General features: G+C 54.6%; 1 protein-coding gene across 1 annotated transcript in view; it reads right to left on the bottom strand.

The window, feature by feature from the left end:
• The window catches only part of LRFN1 (leucine rich repeat and fibronectin type III domain containing 1), a 46,957-nt gene extending 21,381 nt beyond the window's left edge, over positions 1 to 25,576 (bottom strand). The window contains exon 1 of the mRNA XM_063312065.1: positions 25,558 to 25,576. The gene's annotated coding sequence lies outside the window, so the exon portion shown is untranslated. The remainder of the gene's footprint in view (positions 1 to 25,557) is intronic.
• Between the last annotated feature and the right edge of the window lie 518 nt (positions 25,577 to 26,094).

The following is a 26,094-nucleotide window of genomic DNA, read 5'->3' as shown; positions in this document are numbered from 1 at the left end:
TGCTTGTGCAGGGGGTGAGTCAGTTGCCAGGGAAGCGGCCGACTCGGTCGGTCGTGCCACACTCACCCAAAGGCTTCAGGTGTCCCTTTCGCTGCACTCAAATCAGCACCCAGACGCTTGGTTCACGCTAACCCAAGACACGCTTCCATCGCGCGAGCGGGACGGCCTTGCTCCGAGCCTGGGGCCACTGCCCCTCATTTTTTCTAGGTCCGATGACCTGGAGTAGCAATACTAGCGGAAACTTTTGCTTTTCCCACCCAGAGAGAAACGTCTTTCAGCCCCCTTGCAGAGCCCAGCCAGGGTGACCTCATGGAGGCGGCGTCCTCTCTGGGGTGTCCACTGAGTTGGACCTGAACTGCAGCCCCAGGGAGGCTCTTGGGCCTTGCAGGGCTGGTCCAATCTACTTCCAGCCGACTGCCTTCCTAGGCTTTGGAAACCCAGCCTCTGGGTCCCGAAGCAGCCCGGCTGAGGATCAGAACATTTGTGCAGAAGCTGCAGAAAAAAGGTACACCCCCCCCCCCACTTTTGGTCTGCCAGCTGGAAACATTTCTGTATTCATTTCTCCACTGCCAAATGAAATGGTTCCTGTGCAAAAGGTGCTCCCCCTTAGCACATGTGCATGTCTCTCTCTGTGAACGCTGCATTTCGCTCCCTGTTTGCTTTGGCGGAAAACTTGCAAAATTCTGGCTTTCCACAGCAAGAGCCTCTGAGCTGCACAATGGATAAAGTGAATCAATCACTTCTTGAAAACTTCTCCCATGTCCTCTGCCAATCTCTTAACTCCATGCCTTTCTCTCACTGAACTGAATAATGTACTACATTATCCTTGATAATTACAGCTTCTTGGATTGCTTTGTACATCCACTTTAAGCATCCTTTGTGCTACAGTCCCCATAAACTGTCAACTGCTTATTATCTGACTGGCCCACTATCGGGAAAGGAGAGCGACGCTGACCTCCTTCCCATCGAGGTCCTCACGTCTTCAGCCCTCGACTTGATAGAGATGCCAAAGGCATTCTGGTCTCCAGGCCAAATGACATCCCCCAAGAACGTCGGAAAAGGAGCGAAGCAGACTCTTCCTTGCAGCAGCCAAATTATTTCAGGGTTTTTTCTTTAAGTCTGAAGAATCTAATTTTGACAATGCTTTCCAGTTCTCTGACTTGAAAGGAAGGTCCTAAACTGTCCCCTCTTTCCTTGGCTATATTTTAAGTATTTACCCATTGTTAAGCTGGTTTTAGTAACAGCCTTCAGGATTCGGATCCCAGTGATAATCACAAAAGAAAAAAGAAAAAAGAAAAGAAAAAGCGAGTTAAGGTACAGGTATCTGTCCAAATTCGGCAGAGTTAACCCCAAGGCAAGACGTGCATCTACCTGTTCTGCTGTTTCCCTCTCTCTCTGCTGGGATCAATCTTTTCAGACTTTTATCATTCAGCCACCTTTGTGACTGACCTCTGGGTTAGGCGGGTTCAAAGGAAACGGCTCTTCTCCGGAGGGGCCGTACGCTCCTCTGAGGTCCTTTGCCCTGCATTTGCTGTACCGTTAATTTCATCTGTGTTTGCTTTACCAGCGTAGACTGCAAACCGTATTGTATCAGTACACATCCTGCCTTTAAGAAGTTATGTCAACAAAACAGACTACAAGCAGGTATACAAGGCGTAAAAACAACAAGGCAGGCGTAAAGTCAAGGAAGCTGTAAAGAGCAAACCGGGATGCAGCAGGAGAGGGGGGACTTCCAGAGGCGGGACCGACGGATGCTGCAAATCCAAACAAGTGTTTCCTTGCCAACTGGCCTCCGTATGCTTGCGGCACATCAGCCGTTCCAGGAAGGTGGCGGCAGTGGCGGAAACCTCTGTTTTTCAACGCTCTGGAGTCTGGTCTCTTGGAAGTGGACTTGGGTCGCCGTAGGCAATCAAATAAACGACTACTGACTAAAAGTGAAGAAATGTGCGGCCCCAAAGGATGGGGAATCTGTGGCCCTCTGAGTATTGCCCAACTGCAACTCCCACCATCCCTGACAAGACAGCCTTTTCTCTGCTATCGGAGTCCGAGCATTTCAGGAGGGCCGTAGATTTCCCCCCTCTTACCACACGTTTCCCCCAGTCCTGAAAGGCTGGCTGTTGTAATTCCACAGGTAAGAGACACTTTGCAGAGGCCGCCTGCTTCCTGAATCACTCTCACGTTACCGCAGCTGGTACTCCTATGGTAGGGGATGACCAGAGTCAGCTGTCCCCCCCGCCCCTGGATTCCCCTCGGGCCCCAGTTCATCCCCCACCATCCCCGGTGCAGGAGGCGGCCCAGGCTTCCTTGCTGCCCCCCAGCAAGGAGCAGCCTGCCAGCCCCTTTTGCCCGCCTGCCCGCCTGGATGGCAGCTCTCTCAGGGAAGCGTGCACCATCCATCCGCAGCTCTGCTTGCGGCTGGGAAGACAGCGGCGGTGGCTGCTGCTGCTGCTGCTGCTGCAGGCGTGGAGCCAACGAACACGCCGTGATAATGCGGGTGTCTGGCGTACCCATCCGGCACATAGCGAGCCGTCTGGGCAGAGCAACTGCGGAGAGGGAGAGGCCGGGGAAGTGGCGGGGAGAGAGGGGAAAGGCCCACCCGGGCAGAGACCCCGCACAGAGCGGCAGAAGAGCAACCGCTCGCAAGCTGGAACGGCTCAAGCCGCTGAGGCCCCCCGGAGTCAATGCACAGGTGCAAAATGTCAGAGCCAGCAGCAGCGTCTCCTGGGCCTCCGGATGCCCAGCTGGCGGTCACGTGCTGTGCAGGATCGACCGCCGGATGCCGACAGATCACTGAATGCTATCGAAGGCCCAGGGATGGGTTCCCGTGTCCAGTGATGCCAAGTGCACAGCCAGCATTGGATTTGTGTGGGCGGTTTGGCATCCAGAGGCATTTGGGGGACCCGGAGGGCTGGAGCCCGGCTCGGGGCCCATCCTTGGAAAGGGAGGTGGTTCCCAGCACAGAAGGGAACAGCCCACGCCCCCCAGGGCCCTCCTGAGCCTGGCACCAGCAGGACGGTGCGCTGGACTTGCCAGCAGAGGCTCTCTTTATCCAGAGACTGGGTTCTGGAACTGCTCCAAAGCAGTCCGTGCCACCGGACAACGAGGCCCGAACCCAGCTGCGCCCTCAGGTCCCAAGGCAGTCTCCTCCAGGCGGGTGCCCCCGACTCCCTTTCCTGGCTGCCCTGAGCCAGGCGGTCTCTGGGGCAGCCACGCACGCCACCCGGGTGCTGCTATGGCCATTGCACGGCACCGTCTTCCAAGAATGGGCTGGGCTTCATCCGATTCCCTTTCGGGCACCCGCAGCGGCGTCAAAGTACAAGCGCCACACAAACACCTCTCCCCAAAAGGCAACCTGGACTCAGCTCCTCCTCTTGTCCAGGGGCAAACCTGATCGACCCTCCCAGCCAGCTTCCCCGGGTGGATCTCAGAGGCTGAAAGCCAAAGGTCTAAACGCCTCAAACTGAGGAAGGGTTCTGTGTAGCTCCAAGCCCTGCGCTGCCCTTTTTGGCTCGCCCAAACCCGACCGCTGGGAAAGCGTGGCCCTGCTGTCGCCCATCCCGACAAAGACGCAGCCGGCCGCTCCTGAATGCTGCGTGCGTCTACCCCCAAATCTGCAGGGGTGTCTCTCTTGCTACCTTGTCCCTTCCATCTTCATTTTATCGTTTCTTTTTCAGGAAGTCTTCCCGTCAAGCATCTTCCATGGCTTGCCTTCCATCCATGTCCCAACTGCAAGTCACGATCTTTGGCCCGTCATGCTGCTGGGGTGGGGTGGGCAACCTCTGGCCAGGCTGTTCTCTCCTTGCATGGCCTTATCTCAGCCACCTGCTGCTGAGATTTATGCTCTGCTCTACAGCTCCATCTCCTGCCCTTCAGCTACACCCGGGCGAAGGGAGGCTATCTCGCTGCCCGCGTTTCTGGCCAGGGACGACCACTTCCATGCCAGCCCTGAGAAGCTGATAGAGGACACGTCCTTCTGTGCTGGGCTTATCAGGGAAACTCAGAGCCCTCCGCCATGTCACGCTCAAGGGGAGATTTATCCACAGCATCCTGCTGCTGAAGGCCAAAAATGGCCCTGGTCCCTTCGCAGGGGCCCAGAGGGACCTCTCTAACTTGGCTGACTCATTTCCGGCTGCAGAGAGAGGGCCCTTGGTGTGGCCCTTGGAGCAAGCACAAAGCATCCACCAACTGCACTGGGACAGCCTCTGCTTCCCACTGGGGCTCCGCCCTCCATTGGCGGCCCAAACAAGGGGGCAACCCTTTTGTCCTTTTGTGGGTTTCATTCTGTAATTATTCTGGGTAGGTGCTCAAAGCTGGCTAGATCACAGCTGTACGAAACCATGTGACGTAACTGGAAGGGCAGAAAGCCTTGCCCTCCCTCTGCTTGGGCTGCCTGGCAATACCCTTTGGCTGTGCAAGAGTAAGGGAGGGAGAATCTTCCCCTCCCTCCCTCTTAACCAGCTGGCATCAAGGAACCTTTTCCTTCCCTTCCTCTCCTTTAGTGAAATGTTGATGCGGCCCATAGTTACAAACAAGCAATGAAAGCCATCCTACCTCCCTGACTCACCATGCCTCTTTTCAGACATGCAGTGCCCTAAATCCAAACAAGGGATGTTGTGTAGCCCAGCCCTCACTCAGGATCATTCCCGGTCCCTGGACACACCTCCTGAAACACCTAATACAGTGTTTTTCAAACTTGGCAACTTGAAGATGTGTGGACTTCAACTCCCAGAATTCCCCAGCCAGCCATCTTCAAGTTGCCAAGTCTGAAATACAGTGATCTATAGAAGGCTGTCTTCCTTCCCACTGGCCCAGAAGGGAAGGTGAATCCAGGGCATGGGCAGGCTGACACCTCCCCTTGGTTTCTGGACTCACATTCCTGCTGGCTACAACAGACTGACCGACTGGAGGACCCTAGATTCAGCATCAGCATGTAGCACAAGAAAATTCTGCTTGAAAAATGCGTCTAGTTTTTCTTTGCTACAAAGCCTATCCTTGCACATATGCAGGCAATGCCATTAGGAGACCCTCCAGAAGGTAAGAGATGGTTGAAGAAGGCCTGCTGTCATGGTCCTTCCGTATCTTGAACAACCCCTTCAAGGGTCTCTGCAAGATGTGGTCCAGAAAAATCAGGAAGGCAACACAACACCACCACATAAAAACCAAGTTATGTCTGCCATCTTTTTGACCAACCCCCTCCGGACACCCTTGGACTCCTTCTTCCGAGTCCAAAGAAATTATGATGGCCAGGAAGTGTGAGAGATAAGCATGTGTGCACAAAATAGACAAAAAAGTGTTCCTTGGAGCAGAATTTGGATTGACCCCAGATCCAATTTTAATTCCACAATAATTAATGCCTTTCTTGAGTGTCACCACCCAGGCTCCAAGCCATCCACATTCTGAAGAACTGGGGTCTCCTTCAGGCTTTCGCTTCACCCCTTCATCACCAAAAACCTGCCCTAACCCCAAAGAATATGAGCCTGGCATTTCCACCTGTTTCACCAGGCACTTCCTGTCCTTGACCAACTTTTCATCTCCCAGCTCCCAAGCTACCCCCATGAGTCAAAAGCATTCTCTCTTCTTTCCTTCCCCTCAGACTTTCCTGGATTCTCCTTTTCAGGAGGCAGAAAAGCTTTGGATCTGGGCGAGAGCAGCTCGGTTACAATATAGATCATTTTCCCTCCTGAGCCCAGAAAGGTCTCTTAATTTTCCCTTTGATTTGGGCTCCCCACCAGCATCATTGCCGGCTTTGGTAAATTGTCTGGGAGCTCAGCTTTAAGGCTCACACACAAGAAAAGATCACCTCGTGAGATATTAGATCCAAGCTATCTAGCTGTTCAGCTTTTCTGGATAGTTCCTCAGCACTTCTTTATTAAGGCCTCCGCCAGCAAGCTTTGCATTAGGCCCTGATCATAATCCAATAACGGGACATAATGTCTCCGAGGCTTAAGCTCCAGCGTGACGGGATGGATTGCCAGGGAGGCAGGGACCCCAAGGTGAGAAGATTTAACAGGAGCAGCACAAAATGGGAATCAAGGCAATTGAGGCAAGGCCAGTTTACAGCTGGATTTGTCCAAAAACATCAGTGCTCCCCTCCTCTTCCCAGCTAAGTTCTACAAAACTCCTTGATGGAGCAACAATACATTACAAAATTAAACTGGGAAAAGGATTGCAATTGGAGCCCTAGAGAGTAGTTTTAGCAAAAAATAGAAGAGGAGGACAAGTCCCTTCCTATGCACCTCTCCTAATTGCACTGCCTTGGATTAATGCCCCGGCAGCCACCTCCTTTCTCCAATTGCCCCAGTTACTTAATGCTACTAGAGACCTCCCCCAACAACAGCCCCCTTTCCTGGCTCCCCTCCCCTGGCCTTGGCAGAAATGGGGCAGGGCAGCTGGCAGGCTGGAGCAGACCCACTCCACTCTAAGGCCCCTCCCTCCTGGTCGCTGCAAAGGCTGCCCGAGTCAAGATGCCCGAAGACCCCCCTGGCCCCACCAACTGCCCTATGCCTGGGACATATTAAGGTTGCCTTCCGCCCTGCCTTCCTCCTTCGACCTTCCCAGGCCAAGAGCAGGATGCTAGTTGCCCAACACTCTACCAACGGGGCACAGGTGGAGTGGGTCTGCTCCAGCCTGCCAGCCGCCCTGCCCCACTTCTGCCCATCCACCACTGCTCTTGATGGGGGAGGCTCTCCCCTTCTGGCAAGGGCACTCTGGGGTGCCCGCCCACCCCCTGCTTCCTAGTTTGGTGGATCTGAGTTCTCTACCAAGAACTGCAATGAAACAAGGCCTCTAAGGCCGGATCAGCCTCTCCGCCCGGCCCATCCGGGTCCCCAGCCGGCTAATTTAGGAAAACAAGACCATCTCTGAAAGAGAACAGCTGCCCATCCTGCTCTGCAAGGAGGGAATTCACAGGAACTTCTTGCCATCGGCTCTTCTGGGAATGACTGAAGGAAAGCTATAGATTTTCTGTCGTGGAGTGTTCAGCTCAATGCACAGCCTCCCCAGACAAGCTCAGCAGGTCCTGATGCCGAAGCAGAGAAGCCTTGCAAGGGGTCACCTGCCCAGGCTTCCTGCACCAACTCAAATCAGCTCAAAATCAAACTGGAAAAGGAGGTTATGGGACGGGGGAGAAAGACAAATGGAAAGCAGCTCTGTTGTGCCAAGCCCATTTATTCGCTTCTCCTAATTTGCAACATTTGCATGCACTTTGATCAAAGACGCCAAGCACTTTCCAACTAATACTGTAAAACAGACAGAACAAAATGACAACCAATAATCATCAAATCAACAGATCGCTAATCAATAGCAGAGAAAAAAGTACTGTAACAATTAACACAAGCACATAAAACCAGGCCGGATATCAGACTTGTAGCTCAGAAATCATACCAGCGTTCATTCCCAAAGGACCTGAGGAGGAACAGCCTTTTAACCACCCTCCTGAACATTAACAGGGAGGGAACCACTGTAACTTGGCGGGAGGGGCGAGTATTCCAGGGGGTGAAGGCCTGGTTTCGGTCTCCAACCCTCCCCAAGGGTGAGACCTGTGCTGTGCAGGTTCATCTCAGAGGGGCAGACACTACAAGGCCCCAACCCTCGTGGGGCTTGGCAGGTAAGGACCGGCAAGCGCCGCTCGCCCGTATTGGCTCTCCGCCGTTAGCAAGCAGGCAGCTCTATTTCACAGCAGCTGCAGTGTCTCCAAGGCTAGCCCCACACAGAGCAAATTGCAGTAGTCCAAGCACCAGGCAACAGAGTCACGAATGGCTGCGGGCAGCACGTGATGCTCCAAGAATGGCGAGCGCAGTTGCAGCAGCTCCCCTGGCCACAGCCTCCCCCTGCATCCTGAGGAGAACCCCCAAGGGTGGGTGTCCTCAATCCCCACCCAGAGCTTAAGATGGCAGTCGGTCTGCCTGGTCGGGAGGGGGCCTTAGTCAGTTCCTCCCAAGCAGAGAGAGAGAACTGGCTATGCTGACGATGCTCCCCCCCCCCGACCCCCATCCCAGCAGCTGCATGTAGAGCTTAAACAATATGGGGCAGGACTTGGATTGCAATGCTGCACCCACCATCTGGCAGATTTTGGCATTTGGGGACTGTGTCGATAAGACAATCTCCCTATCTCAGGAATCATTCGCACACCAACATTAGCTTGGTTTGCAAGCCAGCCAGCAGAGGAGTGTGCTCATTAGATTCTTATGTTCCTTGTTTCACCCGGCTCCCCGAACAGGATAATGGAAAGCCAGAACATTAAAAGTACTTTGCAAGCCTCTTATAACCAAGACTTCTAGCCTTGTTGATTCTCCGCACACCATTCCCAAGATGCAGAGTCGGCAACTTTCTCGGTTTACGCTTATTACATCCAGCCTCTCTGGGCACTGGCTTTCCTTTCAGCAGCAAGGCAATTGGCACAAATGGCCTGCGTCTTCCCTGCTCACTTCCCTCCCCACAACAACCCTGTGGGGTTGGTCAGGCTGAGCCCGGTGAGTCTGCTGGCTGAGGGTGGTTTTCAATCACCTTCCTTCTGGGAGCTGCAGATTCTCTTGCACCTCCCCATGTGGCCCCAGAGTTGCCATTATCCTACACAGCTTCTTGGGAGCAGGCCCCCCTTGCCATCACGAGCTGGCCTTCTGGATGGGGGGGAGGAAATTGGACAGTCAGCACCAGCTTGGCCAGTCTGCAGGACCTTTGCAATGGCTAGGTTTGTGCCACACGCTAAACCCCGGCTCCTTGCACCAGACTTGACTTAATTAACCCAGTCGGTTGGTTGGCATGAGACCCTGGCCATAAATTAATCACCCTGGCTGGGCTTGTATGCCACTGCGAGCCGCAAACAAGTCCCTCCTGTCTGGGGAGCTGGCCAGGTTGGGCCCACCCAGCCTTTCTTTCTCCACAGAATAAGCTGCTGCCTCCCCGTCAGCCTCAGAAAGCAGCTCGTGGAGGCTCTGCGGAAGAAGCTTGGTGAACCTCGTGGCCAAGGTCAGAGGTCAGCTTTGACCCCTGGGCCGGAGATCTTGGCTGGGAGGGCCCTGGGGCTGGGGGGAACGGCCTCTCGGCCCCAGTGACCCTTTGCCAGTCCCCCAAGGTGTTTGGAAAAGAGGAGGAGGAATTGGAGGAAGGCTGGATCACTGCGGCTTCCATGCAGGTCTGAAGGCGCCGTCTCCCGGCCCAGACAAGTGGCCCGGGGGTTTTGTCCAAGGAAGCGAGGTTGTGTATGCACATGTGCCCAGCTGATAGCAGAAGGGACAGTCTGACCAGCATTTTGCACTTCTCAATTATTTCTTGGCAGCGGCAAACGTTTCACATCTTTCCACCAAAGAAAGCCAAAGTCAACCCTCTCGAAAAGGCCAAAATGCATGAAAAGAAAAACTCTTCCTCAGAAACTACATATGAGGACCATGCTCCTCTGCTGTACTTCCGAAACAAAGCAGGACCCCCAACCTCCCCCTCCATGCCGCCAGTGCCGTGGCCCGCATTAAAATCACACCCATTTTTCACAAAAGAGATGGGCAAAATCATTGTTTGTGCACTTTGCTTGGTGTCTCTGGTTGCAGCAGGACTAGAGGGTTACCTTGGGAATCTGAGCCAGGTGACAGGGCATGTGGGCACCCCCTGGGCAAACTGGGCAATATGGCAGCAGTCTTAACCATGAGGGCAAATACAGAAGCAAAGCGGAGGCAGTCAAGTGCCAGGGAGCAAAGCAGGGCAATTAAGGCCAGTCGGGGGCAGGAGGAAGGGTTGGAAGGCACCCCCCATGCCCCCCCACCCCCCCAAGAATGGAAGTTGCTGCCCAGAGAAGGCTCTGGGGGTGAAACCGACAGATCTAAAGATACCTTGGGCTGAACACACCTAAGCCCCTTTTCAGACCTTCGCCTTAGGCCTCTGCACCACTCAGGCGCGTGTGCAGCTCAACTTCCCCTCCCTCTTCAACAGCAGTTGCCTTGGAGTAGATGTGCACACTCACCTGGGCACTTTCCTCCAGTTTTAAGAAATGCATTCTTTCCTGTCTGAGGAAAGGTGTCTGCCCATGCTCAGAGGCAAGGGCCAGATTTTCAAAAAAACTACTCCAGTTGTGGGACTGGCCAGTCCCAGAGGAGGTCCCTTTTGGGACGCTCCGCTTGCTGATTCGGCCTCTGCCAAGGGAGGGAGGGAGGGTTTCTGGCTGTTACCTGCCACTCCTTTCTGCAGTTGTGGGGGGAGAAACCTCCTCCAGAAGAATGTTTAAAGGGTTTCCTTCTTTTAATACGTGACCAGGAAAAACAGGCTGAATTTCGAAGCAGCAGCCAGAAGACAGGAAGGTAATCTTTACGATTGTTCAAGGAAGCCAGGACTGAACATGCAGAACATTCCCTGTGGGTGCAACAGACCGCAGACAAACTCTGCTTTGGAAAATGGGTCGGAGGCCCTCATCTGTCGGCCTCGGGATGGGGAGCAGGGAGGCCACGCAACCAGATGGAAGGACCCCAGACTCCCACTTCATCAACGGGAAAGAACCCGCATTGGGACCACTACCAAGAACGCCAGAGCTGGGCAGGGATTGTATCCCAGAGCTTTACCGGGCCCCGTGTGTCTCTCCGACACATCAGTCTTAGGTGAAAAGTATGAATAAAAGTATGTACCCTCCCGGCAAAGACCACCAACGGGGGAAAACAGAGAATAAAAAATAAGCTACGTGCCCGTTGGTTACAAGCAGCTTCTAAACATCAGTTAAGCCAAGAGAAGCCTATTGATTTTGCCTTCAGGTCTGGTCAGAAAAGGCAGAGCTGAACTTGCTGGGGGATGAGCTGGTCAGAGAATGGGCAGGGGGCTGCTTGGGGGCCCTGGCTGAAGCAAAGGGCGCCAAGGACCCCGCCACCCTCCTGGCCCTCTGCCGCGACTAAGCACGATCCCTTCTGGCAATCTTCGCGAACAACCGGCGGAGGGCTGACATGAGTGCCGATACCAGTTATTTTCCTGTTAGAGGTAATTACAGCACTGCCTTCCCCCTGCACTGGGCTTGCAACCTCTTCTCAGAACCTCCTTCCGATTAACAACAGACACAAGAAAAGTGTGTGTGTGGGGTGGAGAGAAATGGAAATCTGCCACGGGTGTGTGTTTGTGTGTGTGTGTGTGTGTGTGTGTGTGGAAGTTGGACTCTCGACCCGCTGCAGAACATCGTCCTGAGCAGACCTGTTTCCCAGATCCAGGCCGTGATGCATGTCTCGCGCCAGAACAAAAGCAGCCCCACCCCAGTCACACCCCAACCCTGCCCCAAAGACTGACCAGAAAAACCATCCAAGCCACTGCGAGGGAGAAGACGGCAGCCCAAGTGAGCCTCCTTGCAAGACCCATCATCGGCAAATCTGCAAAACCCAAAGCAGTGCCCAATCTACGTTCCCAAGACCACCCTACTTTCTTGCCTCGGCTCACAGGCACAAAGGGACTCGGGCCCTGCCCTGCCAGAGACACACCAGCCCCTGGAAACCTCCCCTTTGCGTCTTGTTGACAATAACACAACTGGGCAGCCTCAGGAAGGAACCGCACACATTTAGTGCATGTTCTCAGAGTTGGTGGGAGGGAGCTGGGTGCTTTGTCAAGCGTGAGTCAAATAAATGATGCAGCAAACAGATGCAAAACGACCTTGGCTCCCTCCCACCAGGATTTCAGGCCTTGGAGAAGAGGATTTTCCTGGCTGCTGGATTCGGGGTCTGCAGCACAGATTGGGGGGGGGGGGCAAGAAGACAAAAAACAGAGGCCGCTGAATTCTCCTAATTTACGCAGATCCATCCTCCACTACTGGACTGATTGCCTTTAATAACAATTTAATTTTTATTTCATGATATTGCAACTTGCCCCTAATAATTTTCAGCCACCGGTACCCAAACATGACACACTCCACACAGCCAGCAGCGGAGTTTCTTTTTAAAGTCACTCTTTTAAAACCACATCCTTTGACCTGTGATTAATGAACTGATTGAGTGCTGGATTAATCCTATTAGAGCTCCCAACACCGCATCTCAGGGCAAGAGGAAACACCCACACCAAGACGTGCATCTCTCTGATGCACAGAGGCTTGCCCTTCCCAGCTCTGCCCCTCTGCCCTCCACCTGCCTAGGGAATGGAGGAGGGAAGGGGATGGCGATATGGGCCGATTGCCCACCCATGTCTAAGGGCTCCTTCGGGGCAGGTCTCAATGAGCCCAGATCACTGGGCTGCAAAGCATGTACAACCTGGGGGTCTTGCTGGGAGAGGAGGCGAACATATGTGTGTGTGCTGTTGGTGCCCTGCTCAGATCATGGGGGCAGGAGAATTCTGGGAGTTGAAGTCCACCCATCTTAAAGTTGCCACGGTTGAGGAACACTGGCCTAGAGGGTCCTTCTGGAATCCTCAGGCCCATCCCAAAGAGCTATGTTGGGGGAAAGGGAAGTGGGGGCTGTTATCTGTGACCCCACGTGGCATTCCCAGCACTTCCCAGATAGCACCCACTTTCTAACAAATAATATTCCCAAGGGGGAGGGTGACGGCGTCAGGAAACCGGCCCCAGAGCCACACTGGCACTCTCCCTCTCGGATCTTGGCTGGCAGAGCAGAATCGGGCAGGCCTGGCAGCGCTTCCCTCCCCTCCCTCTGGTGCCAGAGAGAGCCGAGTGGGCAGTCTCAAGTTTCTCTCACAGCCCTCCTGCCTCCCTGGGTTGTTCTGCTAATGGTCACCACACTTTATGACCAAGTCACCTCTGTTCTCATTCTAATTCCTGGCAACTTCTGCGGTTCTCCAAAATCCCACTTCTCTGGGATTTGGGGCTAACCATGATGAACTCACGGTGCCAGCATCAGAATGCTTCTCACCTTCAACTAGCTAGTTCTGACTGCTCTTACTAAAGGTCAGAGGTCGGAGACCGGCAGCCTAGTAGTACCAGGAGCCACCCAACCCTGGAAACATCTGTGATGGCGCCTATTCTGGGATGGCCCCCATTTTCAGGCTCTTTGCTTGCCTTCTAAATATTTATCTCATTCTACATTTAGATTGGGAATCTACTGGTAAGATTTTAATGGCTGCTCCTAACACCTCATTTTCTTTTTCAGTGATTTCTGCACTGAACCGTTATTTGTTAAGTTTACTATGGACAAGCAGGGTAGACAGACATCAATTAACAACACTATTTTGCAAAAGGTCCCGGCAGCTGTGTTTCACACATGTGCCAGCCTGCTTCTCTCCTTCCTCCACCCAACTCGGTAGAGTTTGCCTTGGCCTTGGCCATCTGCAGGCTCACGCACAGCAGCCTGGACAAATCCAGCCGTTGCCTTGCCACCCCAAGACAGTGGGCCCAGAGGAGAGCTGGGCAGCGAGAGGGAGGACCCCTGGGTGGCTGCGGCTCAGGGGTCTTGGGCAGGTGGGTTTCGCCAAGCCTCCAGGTTGCGGGGCCGATGCAAACTCCCACCTTCGGATTCCAGCAGAGAGCGCCAATCCCTCTCCTTGGATTCCTGTTCCAAAGAAGCTGGAGGGAAGAAGCATCATTAAGGCAATCCCACTATCCTCATAATCCACTAATTATTCTTGCCATCTTTGCAGGGCGGGGGGGAGAGTAGACTAACGGTCAGAATCAGGCAGAAATCCCATTTTAAAAAGGATTCAAACTGGCGCCTGAGCAGAACGAAGAAATCCAGTCAGCTTGTGTTCATAAATACAACATGCCAAAGAGGGAATGGGGAACATCAACATTTGATAGGACACTGATGAGGATCATGCTGAGACTTATGGAGCAATCAAAGGGCTTCCTAGCTACCTTCAGGGCAACCCTATGAGGAAGGCTGGGATGGTCAGCCTCGGATGGGGCGGGGGCAGCTGGGTCTCGGCGCTTCCTGAAGTTCAGCCCACGGGCTGCCCTGCGGGAAGACCCAGTAGCCCTCTCACAAAACATAAAACCCAATTTTAGCAAAAGCTTTTTGCGATTTTTCACTTAGTGCTGCCGGAATATACAGAGAAAGCCCAGGAATTAGCAAATGTACAGAGCATAAACAAATCACAGACTGAAGAGAACTCATGTGCAATTATTGCTAAATTGCAGAACAAGAAAGGAAAACAAAAGTGTGAAACTAGTAACATTTTATTGTTCATTGAGGGAGTACAACGCATTGATAAATAGTAACCACACATTTGACTGATGACAATAATAACAAAAGCAGCTTTTGTGCATCATATATAAATGATGAGGGGTGTGTGTGTGACTGTGTTCTTTAAAATACAGCTAAGCAGCTACTTGACATTTAGCAATATATTTATTTATACACTTACTAATATAGCTTTATCCATTAATATGCCACTTTCTTACCCTAGAAAAGACTTTTTAAGCAGCTCAAAATCTTGCTAAAATGCCGGAAAACTGAGCAGGGAATAACATCTGCAGAGACTGGAGTGTCAAAGATCAAAAGCTCAGGGCTTTTTTTTTTTAACGTCTTAACTGACTGTTAAAACCTACTAAGGAGAAAATCAAATGAAATTCTTTAGGAAGGAATTGATAGATAGGTGGCAACGGAGATTCGATTTAAACTCAAGACACCCTGGACTCAGCCTCTTTTTTTCATGACCTTCCTGGTTAAATCAGCGGATGTTTCCCAACCTGATGCCCTCCAGATATTTGTTGGGGGGAGGCACTACAGCATGCCAGCTAGCTGGGAACTTGCCCATCCTGGAAATTTTGGACTAGATTCCCAACACACTTGAGACTGCCAGGCTTGGTAGATAAGGCCAGTGAGCATGTTGGGAGCCTTGCAGATGAAACACAGCAGTGAAGAATGGGGGGAGGGGGTGTGTCTCAAACTTTTGCTGCAGGGTCCTCCAGGCCTGATGCGGGAAACCTCCAAAAGGCGCCTAGCATGCATAAAGCAGAAATCTAACAAAAAGCAGAATTCCCAAGCTCTCTTTAAAATATTGACGCAGTAACATTTCAGCACAGGGGATCAGCAGCGACCCCTCAGCTAAAGGCCCTGGGTGAACTCTGAGGAACAGAGAGGGTACCACAGCCAGCCCTGAGGGCCCTGGTCCTCACCCAGCACTCGCTCCACGGTCGGTCCTCAGAGACCACAACCACGGCCTTTTGGAGACCTCAGGAAATGGGAAAGTTCACCTGAGAAGACAGACGGGATTCTTCAGACACAATTCCTACGGGAAACCATGGTCTTCCAGATGTTGTTGGCTAGGCTGAGAGAACTGGGTAGACCAGTGTTTCTCAACCCTGGCAACTTGAAGGTTTATTTATTTATTTACACTGCCCCATCTCCCTCGAAAAGGGGGACCCTTTTCAACATGTGGACTTCAACTCCCAGAATTCCCCAGGTGGCTGTGGAATTCTGGGAGTTGAAGCCCACACCTCTTCAAGTTGCCGAGGTTGAAAAACCCTGGGGTAGACGGTCCTGTACCATACCAACTCTTTCTTTCGCTTATGACTACAGAGGCCTCTTGGCGGTTTACAGTAACACTTGAAAGCAAAATTCAAACAGGCACTGATCCCTCAGACTGATTCATTGGAAAGCCACAGAAAATACTAGATTTGCCAAGGCACATTACAGCGATGCATTTATTTATTTATTTTCTGTCCCGCCTTTATTTTTTTTTTTATAAAGGCAGGGAACATACCTAGTCCTCCTTCCTCCTCCTCTTTTCCCCACTACAACAACATCACTGTGAGGCGGGTTGGGCTGAGAGGGAGGGACTGCCCAAGGTCACCCAGCCGGCTTTCTTGCCTAAGGCGGGACTAGAACTCACCGCCTCCTGCTTTCTAGCCTGGCGCCTTAACCACTAGACCAAACTGGCTCTCTTTTTATGTTTTTTTTTTTTCCAAAACAAAACAAAACCTGCCTCTGAATTGGCTTTTTGCTTGTTTGTGAGCAATCCATATCAAGCCGTAGTTTATTTGCTATATTTTGGGCCGAAGGCCCTGGGTGGCTTTTGAGGCCATCCTGCAAACAAGAGTGCCTAGCTGTCGTTCTGCTCTCACGGAGATGTAGAGGAAGGTGGCAAGGCGATGCCAGTTCTCTAAACTGCCTGGAAAAGGTGCTTTGCTGCCAAGATTTTTTGCTAGCAATTCCCTGCCTCCCTCCCAGGATAGGTATGCCAGGTTCACATAGGGGGCTTGGCTTCAGCGTGCCGGGGAGCCCAGCCCTTGTCTTAGGATGTACCATGGTTTAGTTCCTTGGGCACAGCCTATCATGCGAACACAACGTTTTTTTCGTCTCCTGGCATTGTATGGACTCAGCCACTCTATAACCCAGGTGCCAGTTATCAGCAGAAAAAGTCCCAATAATCATGATTTCTACCTGTCTGAACAGCCCATGCCAGGGCTCTCCTCTAATCTCATTCCAGCTGCTGCAGATGTGCCCAATTTCTTTCTTCCCTCTCCAGACTGCCTTCTAGCTGCAGGATGATTGTGGCCCAAACATCTGGCCTAACTTCCTTGCTTCCCCCTGGTTTTTCCACGATCTCATTGGGTGAAGAATTTGACTTGGCAGCCCTGATAAAGGCCATTGTAGATTCTGAATTAATTGTAGGCCTGTCTGCAATGCTCCACAGAAAGTGAATAGGATCTGAAGCTATATCTGTCTTGGGGGAACAGGAAACCATGGTCCTCCAGATGTTGGCCAGGCTGGTAGGACTGGGTAGACGGTCGCTTGCCATACCAAAGCTTGCTTCCAGATCCCCGGACACAGGATCGAGGGCTCTTCAGCTCCTCTCCTCTGGGCACTGTGATATCCATTGCCTGCCACAGATTTGTAAGGCCTGCTCTGGCTTGCCCTGATTCCTTTGGCCATGCAAATCCACCCCCCCACATTAGGCCCAACTTCCCTCTGCAGGACCGCACGTGCTCAACCTCTGCAAAGATCAGGGTGGGCTGGATGGCAAGGGAACCTCTCGCTGTAGATCATCCCTGCCAGGCACTCCAGAAACACGGATGCTAGGCCAGAGAGAATGCACCGTATTTACCTGCAGGAGTTTGCCCCCGTTCTTCTCTGTGAAAGTAGCGCAGGATTGGGAAACAAGAGTCCCACCCTGGCGGTCTGAGTGGTCCAGATTGCTTACCATGTGAAGTTTCCTGCACCTCATTGCCCCAGCCCTGGGGTTACAGAGTAGCTGGACTCACATCTGGGCCTTTACGTAACATCTGCACTTATCCTCATGGGCACACGCATGCACGTACCCCCCTGCCTGGCTGCCTCGCCAAGATTAGAGCGGAGCTAAGGGAGGCCCGGAGGACAGCCGAGAGCAAGGCCAACCTTTGCCGTGAGTTTGTCTTGAGGCCTGATTTGTTTCCCCGCCGGGCTCTGCTGGCGCTCCTGCACCATCGATCCCAAGGCCTTGCCTTGCTTTGGAAGCCCCTGCCAGCCACTGATGTTTGCTACCAGCAGCTGGAGACGGGGACGGCATGCACGTGGGAGGAAAACAGGGGCAGCCGCCATAACCCTTTGGCACTGCAGCCCCCGCCCCACCTGGGGCTTTCCGGTGGTCGTGCTCACCGTCCCAGCAGGGCAGCCGACAGAACCGGAAGACGCAGGAAGGAGAACGTGCAACGGCAGACCCAACACTCCGAGGGGCCCGGGAGGAGCAGCCATTAAACAGCATTGGCAGGCTCTTAATTAACTTGCACGCCTCACACGTTCCCCCGGAAGCCACCTCACGCAGGCCACAGAAAACAGCGGTGGCGGCTTGAAATGCAAGCGGGCTTGGAAGGGGAGGCCCCAACAAGAGCTGCTGCGGTCTTCAGAGGAGGGGCCCACGGAGGCAGCCCCCAGTGGCCCTTCCCAGGGCCATTGGGGGGCAGGACCCTCTGCCTCCGAGCCCAGGGCCTCTGAATCCACTAAATTGGGAGCTGGGACCCGCGCAGAGGCAGGGGAGGGCTGGAGCAGCCGCACTGGAGCGTTTCCCCTCCCTTAAAAGGGGAAGCATTAAGCGGGGAATAATGATGGGGGGGTGGGGAGGATAGGAGAGAGAGAAGGCAGGCAGGAAGGAAAAGAAAGAGAAGGAGGGAGGGAAGGAACGGAGGGACCTTCCCAGCCCAGGAGGTCAGGCAGGCTGGACTGTGGCTGTCATCCCCGGGGATCTCAAGTCACATTTGACAGCAGCAAACAAGGCCTGCGTCTGGAAACTCAAAGATCTCTTTCAAAAAAGGCTAACCGATCCTCTTCGTGGTAGATGGTGGGAAGCAAACTTGACCTACTTTTTAACCCCGCAAAGCCTCCCGCTCCCGAAGCCCGGAGAACCAAGTCTGGTTTCTCCCAACCTTGAGGCTAAAAGACTAGAGAGCCCGACCGGCTGTGCATGTGAAAAGCCCACGACTATCGGCCGGGCTGTCCCCGAACACCATGGAGTGGAAGCCCTTCTCACCCCCCCGCCCGGCTCCAGAGGCCTCAGCTCAGCTTCCGTCCCTCTCCTGTCTCCGGGGCAGAACCTGGGAAGTGGGGGGGAGAGGGCCACGCTAAGCCAGGTCCCATCCTCAGTCCGCACCCGGGAACCTGGCTCTGCAAGGGCGGTGTGGCCAGAAGGGGCAGCAGCAGGGCTGGGGAGAGTCCATTCCCCTTCTGCTTGCTCTGGTGCCCCAGGCCCCACCACCCCCACAGACTCTTTGCCTAAGCTCCTGGACACAGCTGCCCATGCCCGCCTCTCTGGCTTGGCAGGAACACCCAGGAGGCAGGCCGTGGGACCGGGATGGGGTCCAAAACAGTCACGATGGCAGTTGCAGAAGTTCTGCTTCTTGCCTGCACAGGTAGAGCTTCGACCACGCTGCCACAGCCACCATCTTGACTTTTTGGACCCCACCCTGGGGACACGCCTGCTGTGGGAGGAATGCAAGAAGAGCCTTGATGGAGCAGGGAAAAGTCCCAGCTGGCCCAGAATTAGTTCCCAGAGGGGCATTTCCCAGGAAGACCACAAGCTGGGTGCCAAACCCCGTGGGCCCAGCTCCCCTCTGCTGCAACGGGCTGGGTTTTACCCCATGTGCAAAATTCGTTTGTTTGCTCAGATTTATAAGGAGACGGTGCCCTCACCAAGCGGAATGGTTTAAATTTGGAATCCGGAAAGTAGAGGAAAACCAGCCCTGAGCAAATAAAGTCAGGGAGAATATGAGAGAACCAGCACATAAGCAGCCTAGGCTGGGGGGAAGAGCCCCCCCCCAACACACCGGGCAGCAACCAGATGATGGTGCCCATGGAAGAGGAGGAGAGGGCCGGGAGCAAAGCAAGCAGTAACGGGCAAATTTCACCCCTGGATTTGAAAGAAGCTGGACAAATTTCTCAAAGGGAGGGGCTGGGGGCTTTGGTGCCACTGTTGGGCCAGATAAAAAAAAAAGATAAAAGCTGTTCTAGGCAGACAGCAAGAAGTCTGTCATCTGATGTGTGCTTTTTCCAACCTGGCCTCCCTTTTGGATGGGGAGAAGAAAGGGGGGAACCAGCCAATCCTGCCCTCCTACCTGTTCTCAGCTCCTCCCCACATCCCCCTCCTGCCTTCCTAACTGACCTGAAGGGCGGCCACTTGGCAGAAGACCTGGCCTCCCACCGCCAGCATCAACTGTCCCTCTCGGAGGTGCAGAAGGCAGAACACTGGCTGCACCTGGCGCAGGCAAGGTGCTCCTGCATTGCGAGGGTCAGAATATGCACTGGGATATCAGGAATAGCAACTCCAGTCTATTTTAATCCCACCCTCACGTGCTTCAGATTTTTCTCCCTGAAGAGCAGAACACAAGTTATTCCTTACATGTACAAAACACCTGCACGCAGGACACGGCGAATTACCGTGGCCTGCCTTTCCTGCTTCTGGCAGCCTTGCCTACACTGTCATGGAAGGCTCTCACTCCTTCCACCTGTCCAAGGAGAAGTGGGCCGCCCAGGTGACCGGTTCTGCCTTTCATCCAGATCAACAGTCCGTGAGTCAACGCAAGAGTTCCTGGCAGCTCTGGGTGTATTGCACACAGTTTAGAACAGCCAGCTTTGGGAGGAAAGGGGGAAATGCTGACTTTCCAGAGAGGCTGAGATGCCACCCTGTGTGATGGCTACTTTACAATGTGATTTGGCAAATACAGGTAGTCCTCGCTTAACAACCATTCGTTTAGTGATGGTTCAGACTTACAACAGTGCTGAAAAAACCCAACTTGCAACTGGTCCTTGCACTTAACCCCGTCGCAGCACTCCCCCACAGTCACGCGATCATGATTTGGGCGCTTGGCAACTGGTTCACATTTATGACCATTGCAGTGTCCCATGGTCACGTGATCACCATTTTCAACCTTCATGGCCGGCTTCTGACAAGCAAAATCAATGGGGGACCATGTGATTTGGTGAACTACTTTGTGGTTCGCTTTACACCCGAGGTGATTCACTTAATGCCCGCCGCAAAAAGGTCATAAAATTGGGTTTAATGACTGCTTCACTTAGCAACTGAAATTCCGGTCCCAATTATTTATTTTATTTATTTATCAAATTTTGCCACCATCCATCTCCCCCCAAAGGAGGACTCTGGGCAGTTTACAACCAGGATAAAACATTAAAATACCCTAATATAAATACAAATATAATATTAAAAATAAATACAGTATAAAATCCAGATGACGATGCTAGTTGGGAAATCATTCACATATGTCTAAGAAGCCATTTAGGGTGCTAACCATCTCCAGGTGGCAGAACCAGGTTTTTAGTTGTTTTCAGAAGGCCACAAGAGATGGAATCTGGTCATTCCATCAATTATTGTCCCAACTTAGAGCGAAGAGCCATGCCGGACAGTGAGTTGGTCTCTAGTGTTCATTGAACTGCTCTAGTAGATAGAAAATCCTGCCAGACTGATCCTTCCCACAGTGTGGGAAACCCACACAGATAAACCCAAAACTCAAGGCGGGTCAGCTCTGAGTTTTTTTGAAGGATAGTTCAAAGCCTCTGAACTACGCATGCGTTTTCCCCCCTGGATAGGGGCCCCCTCCTGCTCACCATCAGTACTCATGACAATTATGGTCATTAAGCGAGGACTTCCTGTAATCTGGACCCTCCGTTATGGTCATTAAGCGAGGACTTCCTGTAAGCCTCATTCCTCTGCTAGCCAATTTGCTTTTTAACAGGTGATCTACAATAAAGAGAGCTGGTGGGTTAAGATGGGGAGGACCTCGTTTGTACAGAAATTCTCTATCACTGAGCCTTTTTCCTGCATATCTGGAGTCTCACAGATGCATAAGCTTAGTTTCAAAAGGTATAGATATTTGTAAAATCATAAAAAGCCAAGACATTCGGAACACTGTGCTCCAAATTGTGCAGCTGAATAGATTTGCTTATCTGGAAAGAGAAGAACTCAAGGATTCTGGGGCCGAGTTACAGCAGACATTGACCCGTGCAGCTTGCAAGCCCAGCCGCTACACTCACACAACACACTCAACTTGGCTGGCTTCAACCCTGGTAAGCTTTTGTTTGTGGCCTGACGTGCCGTGTGAATGCAGGTCACTGGATGAGACTACTGTGTGAAGCCAAGGAACGGATTCATTCAGTACCCAGTTTAAACACCAAACAAGGCTAAAACGGGGTGGCCCAATTGGTGGGCCAGGCCATCACATCTTGTTTGGGCAGGTAACAGCACATATCAAAGCAAGCAGCATGTTTTGTCAGTCCAGCCTGAGGACTTAAGGGCTGGGCAAATCCAAACTGAGGTCTGGGGGCTTTCATAACCTTCTGCCGATCCTGGTTTCACCCAGAGCCTTCTGCTGCTGGTTAAATACTAGAACACACATTAAGTTTTGAGCAGGGTTTCTCTGGCATCCCAGAAGCACATCCAGTCCTCTACAGCAGGGTCCCTCAACCTTGGCAGCTCTAAGCTGTGAGGACTTCAACTCCCAGAATTCCCCAGCCAGCTCCTGGGAGTTGAAGTCCTCACAGCTTAGAGTTGCCAAGGTTGAGGGACCCTGCTCTACAGCTTGGCGGTCATTTTGCAGAACGGGAGTCAACCAAAATGGGGATTTCCTGCAAGCAGGAAGATGGAACGTGCATTCCAGCCTCAGAGCTCAAGCTGTGTACTTGGCGATTCTAAAGTGCACTGTTGAGATTTTGATCTTATGCGTCAGATGTGCTGTAAACCAGCTTGGGAGAAGGCTATCCTCAAAACCAGCCTAGAAATGTAAATACGAACACCCATTTCAGTAAGGAGATGAGGCAGACCCCCTGCTCATCTCACCACAGCCTCCGACAGGAATGTGCAAAGAAGATGCCATTTGACCATGTAGATCTCTGGGTCTCGAACCGGGAGCCTGCCCTGTCTCTCCCCAGAGTAAACCCCGCAGGTTTACTGACTGCTGCTCCTTGGCGCTTTGACAGCGGAGGGAATTGGGGGCCCAAGCGGAGGGGAAGTCAAGGCTGTCTGTCAAACGCTGGCAGAGAATTCCCTACGGAACCATCTGGAGCGGCTGCCTGGGGGGGCACCAATAGCCGTGGAAAGGAGGTAATGGAGGAAGGGGCCTTTCTGCTGCGGCCACGCTCCTCCGGTTCTGCAAGCCTTCAACAGTCAGATGCTTCTTGGTCAGCAAGAGCTGGGCTGTAGCCCTTGCGCCTCCGCCCACCCACAAGGAAGACCATCCTGCCCCGGTTTTGGCAGCCTCCCTCTCCCCCTCTGCTTGCAGAGCTTTGCTCCCGAGCAAGTGATCCAGTGGACTGTGGCATTCACTGCAGGGACCCCCTTCTCTTAGAGACAGGCACACGGGCACACTGGCGACATCCTCTTCCAAAGCAGGCATATAGGCAGCTTTGCAAGTCGTGGGGCCCTCCTCTCCGCCCGAGGATTGTGGGATTTGTAGTCCAGCCCATCTGGAGGTCGGAGGAGGCAAACAGCCCACAAGGCACCTGTTAGGCCACTAGAAGGACTGTCCCGGGCTGCCTCCTTTTTGCCGGAGCCCAGGAAGAAAGGCAAGGGTCGTCCTGGCCACGGGGCACGTTAGTAAGATGCCCTTTGGTTTTGAGCAAACCCACCAGGGCGACAGTGTGGAAAGTCCCTTCAGATTCTGTTCTTTCTGCTTTTGGCACGATGCCCACAGGTGACACCCACGAAGCCTGGCATTTGCACAAGGAGAGCATCGACAAGGGGGCACAACAGCCCCAAACCCAGCAAGACCGCACACGCTGTGCCACTAATCAAGTGTGCAACACCAACCTGCTGCCTGAGGAGAAGCAGGAGGGGCGACGGAAGAGAAGGAGGGGCGCCTTCCCCTCCCCGGGACAGGACCCAGAATCAAGATGAGGCCCAGCCCAGGGTTCAGGAAGGCCCGGTCTGTCCTACCAGCCTGCCTGTTCTGTTGCCCCAACCTGGCAGAAGCACAAGGCGGGCAGGGGGTGGGGCGGAGAGACAAGCAAAGGCCTTTGCGGGGGCCATGTCTCAACTATGGAACTCCCTGCCTCAGGAGACCAGGCTGGTGCTCTTTTGCCACCAGGAGAAGAATCTGCTCTTTAGGAAGGCCTTTCCCCAGACATGCAAAGCTACTTGAATGTCAGCTGCCTTCTTTTATTAGACATGTGTTTGCAAATGGGTAGGCTTCTCTTCTACTGGTTTGGATGAAATAGCTGAGTCTTTTAAATTATACTAACTTTGTAGTGGTTTTCGTTGTCATTAGCTACCCTGAATAGTATACATACAAATCAAGAAGGAAATAGAAAGGAAAGCTGCATCTTTTATATTAAGTACATATTGCAATTGGTTTGAGTCTGGTGTTATGCATGTACCAGACTACTGTGGCTTGTCCACAGAAGATTGTTTAAAACCCTGGTTTACTATTACATCTGAACATAGCTACAGTAGGTCAGGGTCCCTCCAAACGACTGGGACTTCATCCCCACAAATCTTCCCGATGGAAGATTGGTCTGGAGAGTTACAGTTTGGAAAGAGAAAACTGTATGCATCTAGCGGGGTTTCCATGTGAGTAAACAGGATCCAGAGGGTCCCTGCATGAAAAAGGGTGCAGCCAGGTCCGTGCGAGAGAGACCATCATCCCTTTATTTAGGGAGGGGCCAATTTAAACAGAAAGGATCAGTGCAGGGCCAGTGCGCTCGGCCATGTAAACAGACAGGAGCAGACATCCAGGTGCCCACGTGCAGAAACAACACAGGAAGGCTGGGTTGTCAAGCCTCAGCTTAGACATGCCAGCCCTGCGCAACTCTGCCACCGGCAATGCCTGGGTTTGGGTGGGTCTCGAGGCCTGCATGGAACCCTTTGGGGCATCCAAACTGACCCAGCAGTTATAATGCCCTGCCCCCTTCCAGATGCATTGAGTTGTGGCTCCCAGAATTCCTTTAGCTCTGCTGGGAATTCTGGGAGTTGCTGTCTCAACACATGGAGAGGCCACCCTGCCACGGAAAGGGGGTCTCAGTGCCACCTGCCTCCCTCCCCCTCCTCCCCAGAGTGCACAATGCCTCATTTTTCTCCCCTTCTAGCTCATGTTATTCTACCACAGGCCACCAGTACCAGGACCCACAATAATGAGCAGCAAAGGCCGGCCGGGCTCTGGGCACATCCTGAAACGCCTGTGGGTGTGTTAACCGCGTGCATATTTTACTGCTGAAGTGCGTGGCTGCGGGTTAAGCAGCTGAGCATGTGTTTTTCTCCCTGGCGAGGGGGGGGGGGACGGGGGGCAGCGAGGAAAGCAAGGACGCTGCAGACGTGCGGTGCCAATCCCAGCAGGGCTCCAGGGGCTTTCCGGAGGAGGCGGGGGGGGGGGGGTCAGCTCTTGGGGAGAAGACCGCAGCCCCCCTGGGCCCTCTCCCAGCCAGGCGCCCACCCTCCGCCCCGTTCTGCGAGGCCTCCGGCGTCAGCCCGAGGGCAGGAGGGGACCAGCCAGGGAGGATGGGGGAGGACCAGCCCGCCCCGCCATTCTGCTCGGGGGCTGCAGGGACGCGCATCGGGGGCGACCGAAGCGAAGCGAAGCGAAGCCGACCCCCTCCTCCCCGCCACCCGTTTCCCCAGCGGGGTCTCCTTGCCCGGGCAAACCGCCCCCTCCCTCCGAGCGCCCGGCCGGGAGGACTCCGGCGCGCCGGCGGCTGCTTCCAGGGAGCGGCGGGGAGAAGCCGAGCCCGCCCCGCAGAGCCGCGGCGCCTTTCCCGGCGCCCCTCGGCTCCACCGGGGGTCGTGCAGGCGGAGGGGCTCCGTCCTCTCTGCCCGCTGCCCGCTCAGGAGGAGGAGAAGGAGCCGCCGCCGCCGCCGGGAGCTCCGCGAGGCGCTTCTGCCCCGGCAGCGGCCGGGGTGGGCGAAAGCAGGCGCGGAGCAGTCCCTCGGGCCGGCGAAGCGGGAGAGGCCGGCGCCGGGCCGGGCGCTCCGCCAGCCACGCCGCGCTGCGCCGCCTTTGCGCATCCGAACTCGCCCGGCTCCGCGCGCCGCTCAGGCGTCTCCCGCCCCTCCCGCTGCGCCGGGAAGCCCCCCGCGCCGCCCCCCCGGCAGGCGGCGGCCGCCCCTTCGCCCTGCCCCCCCCGCGCCGCCCCCCCGCCGCCGCCGCCGCCGCCGCGGAGAAGCCGGCTCCCGCACGCGCGGCGACCCCTCGCCGCCCGCCCGCCCGCCCCCCGCGGCCCCCCGCAGCGCCGCCGGCCGGGCACTCACCCGGGAGCAGCCTTCTCTCAGCCGAGCGGCGGCGGCATCCTGGGGCCTCCGGGCCGGCCCCCCGCGGGCTCCATCCGGCGATCCGCAGACAAAGGCGAGGCGGGCGGCGGCCCGCGAAGAGGCCGGGGGCGCCCCTCAGCCGGGCTGGGCCGCGGCGCTCGGGCGCAGAAGGGCCGCCGCCGCCGCCGCCGCCGCTGCCGCCGCTGCCGCCGCTCGCCGTCTCCCAGCCCTGCGGAACCCGGGCTGGGCTGGGCTGGGCTGGGCTGGGCCGGCCGGCCGGCGGGAGGAGAGGCGGAGCGCGCGGAAGCGCCGCCCCGGGGCGGGCTGGCGCGGCCGGGCCGGGCCGGACGCGGCGGCGGCGGCGGCGGGGGCGCCCGGCTGGAGGAGCGCCCCGCCCTGGGCCCGTCCCTTTCGGCTCGGGGCGGCGGGGGCGCCGGGCGGGGCGGGGCGGCCCCTTTTCTGCAGATGGCGAAGGGGCGGGGCAACAAGCGGGAGGCGGAGACAGGTCGCTCACCCTGGAAAGGCTGTAGCGCTGCG

The sequence above is a fragment of the Candoia aspera genome, chromosome 10, assembly GCF_035149785.1.
Source record: "Candoia aspera isolate rCanAsp1 chromosome 10, rCanAsp1.hap2, whole genome shotgun sequence".
NCBI classification, from domain to species: Eukaryota; Metazoa; Chordata; class Lepidosauria; order Squamata; family Boidae; genus Candoia; species Candoia aspera.
This window is presented reverse-complemented; position numbering and strand designations above follow the sequence as displayed.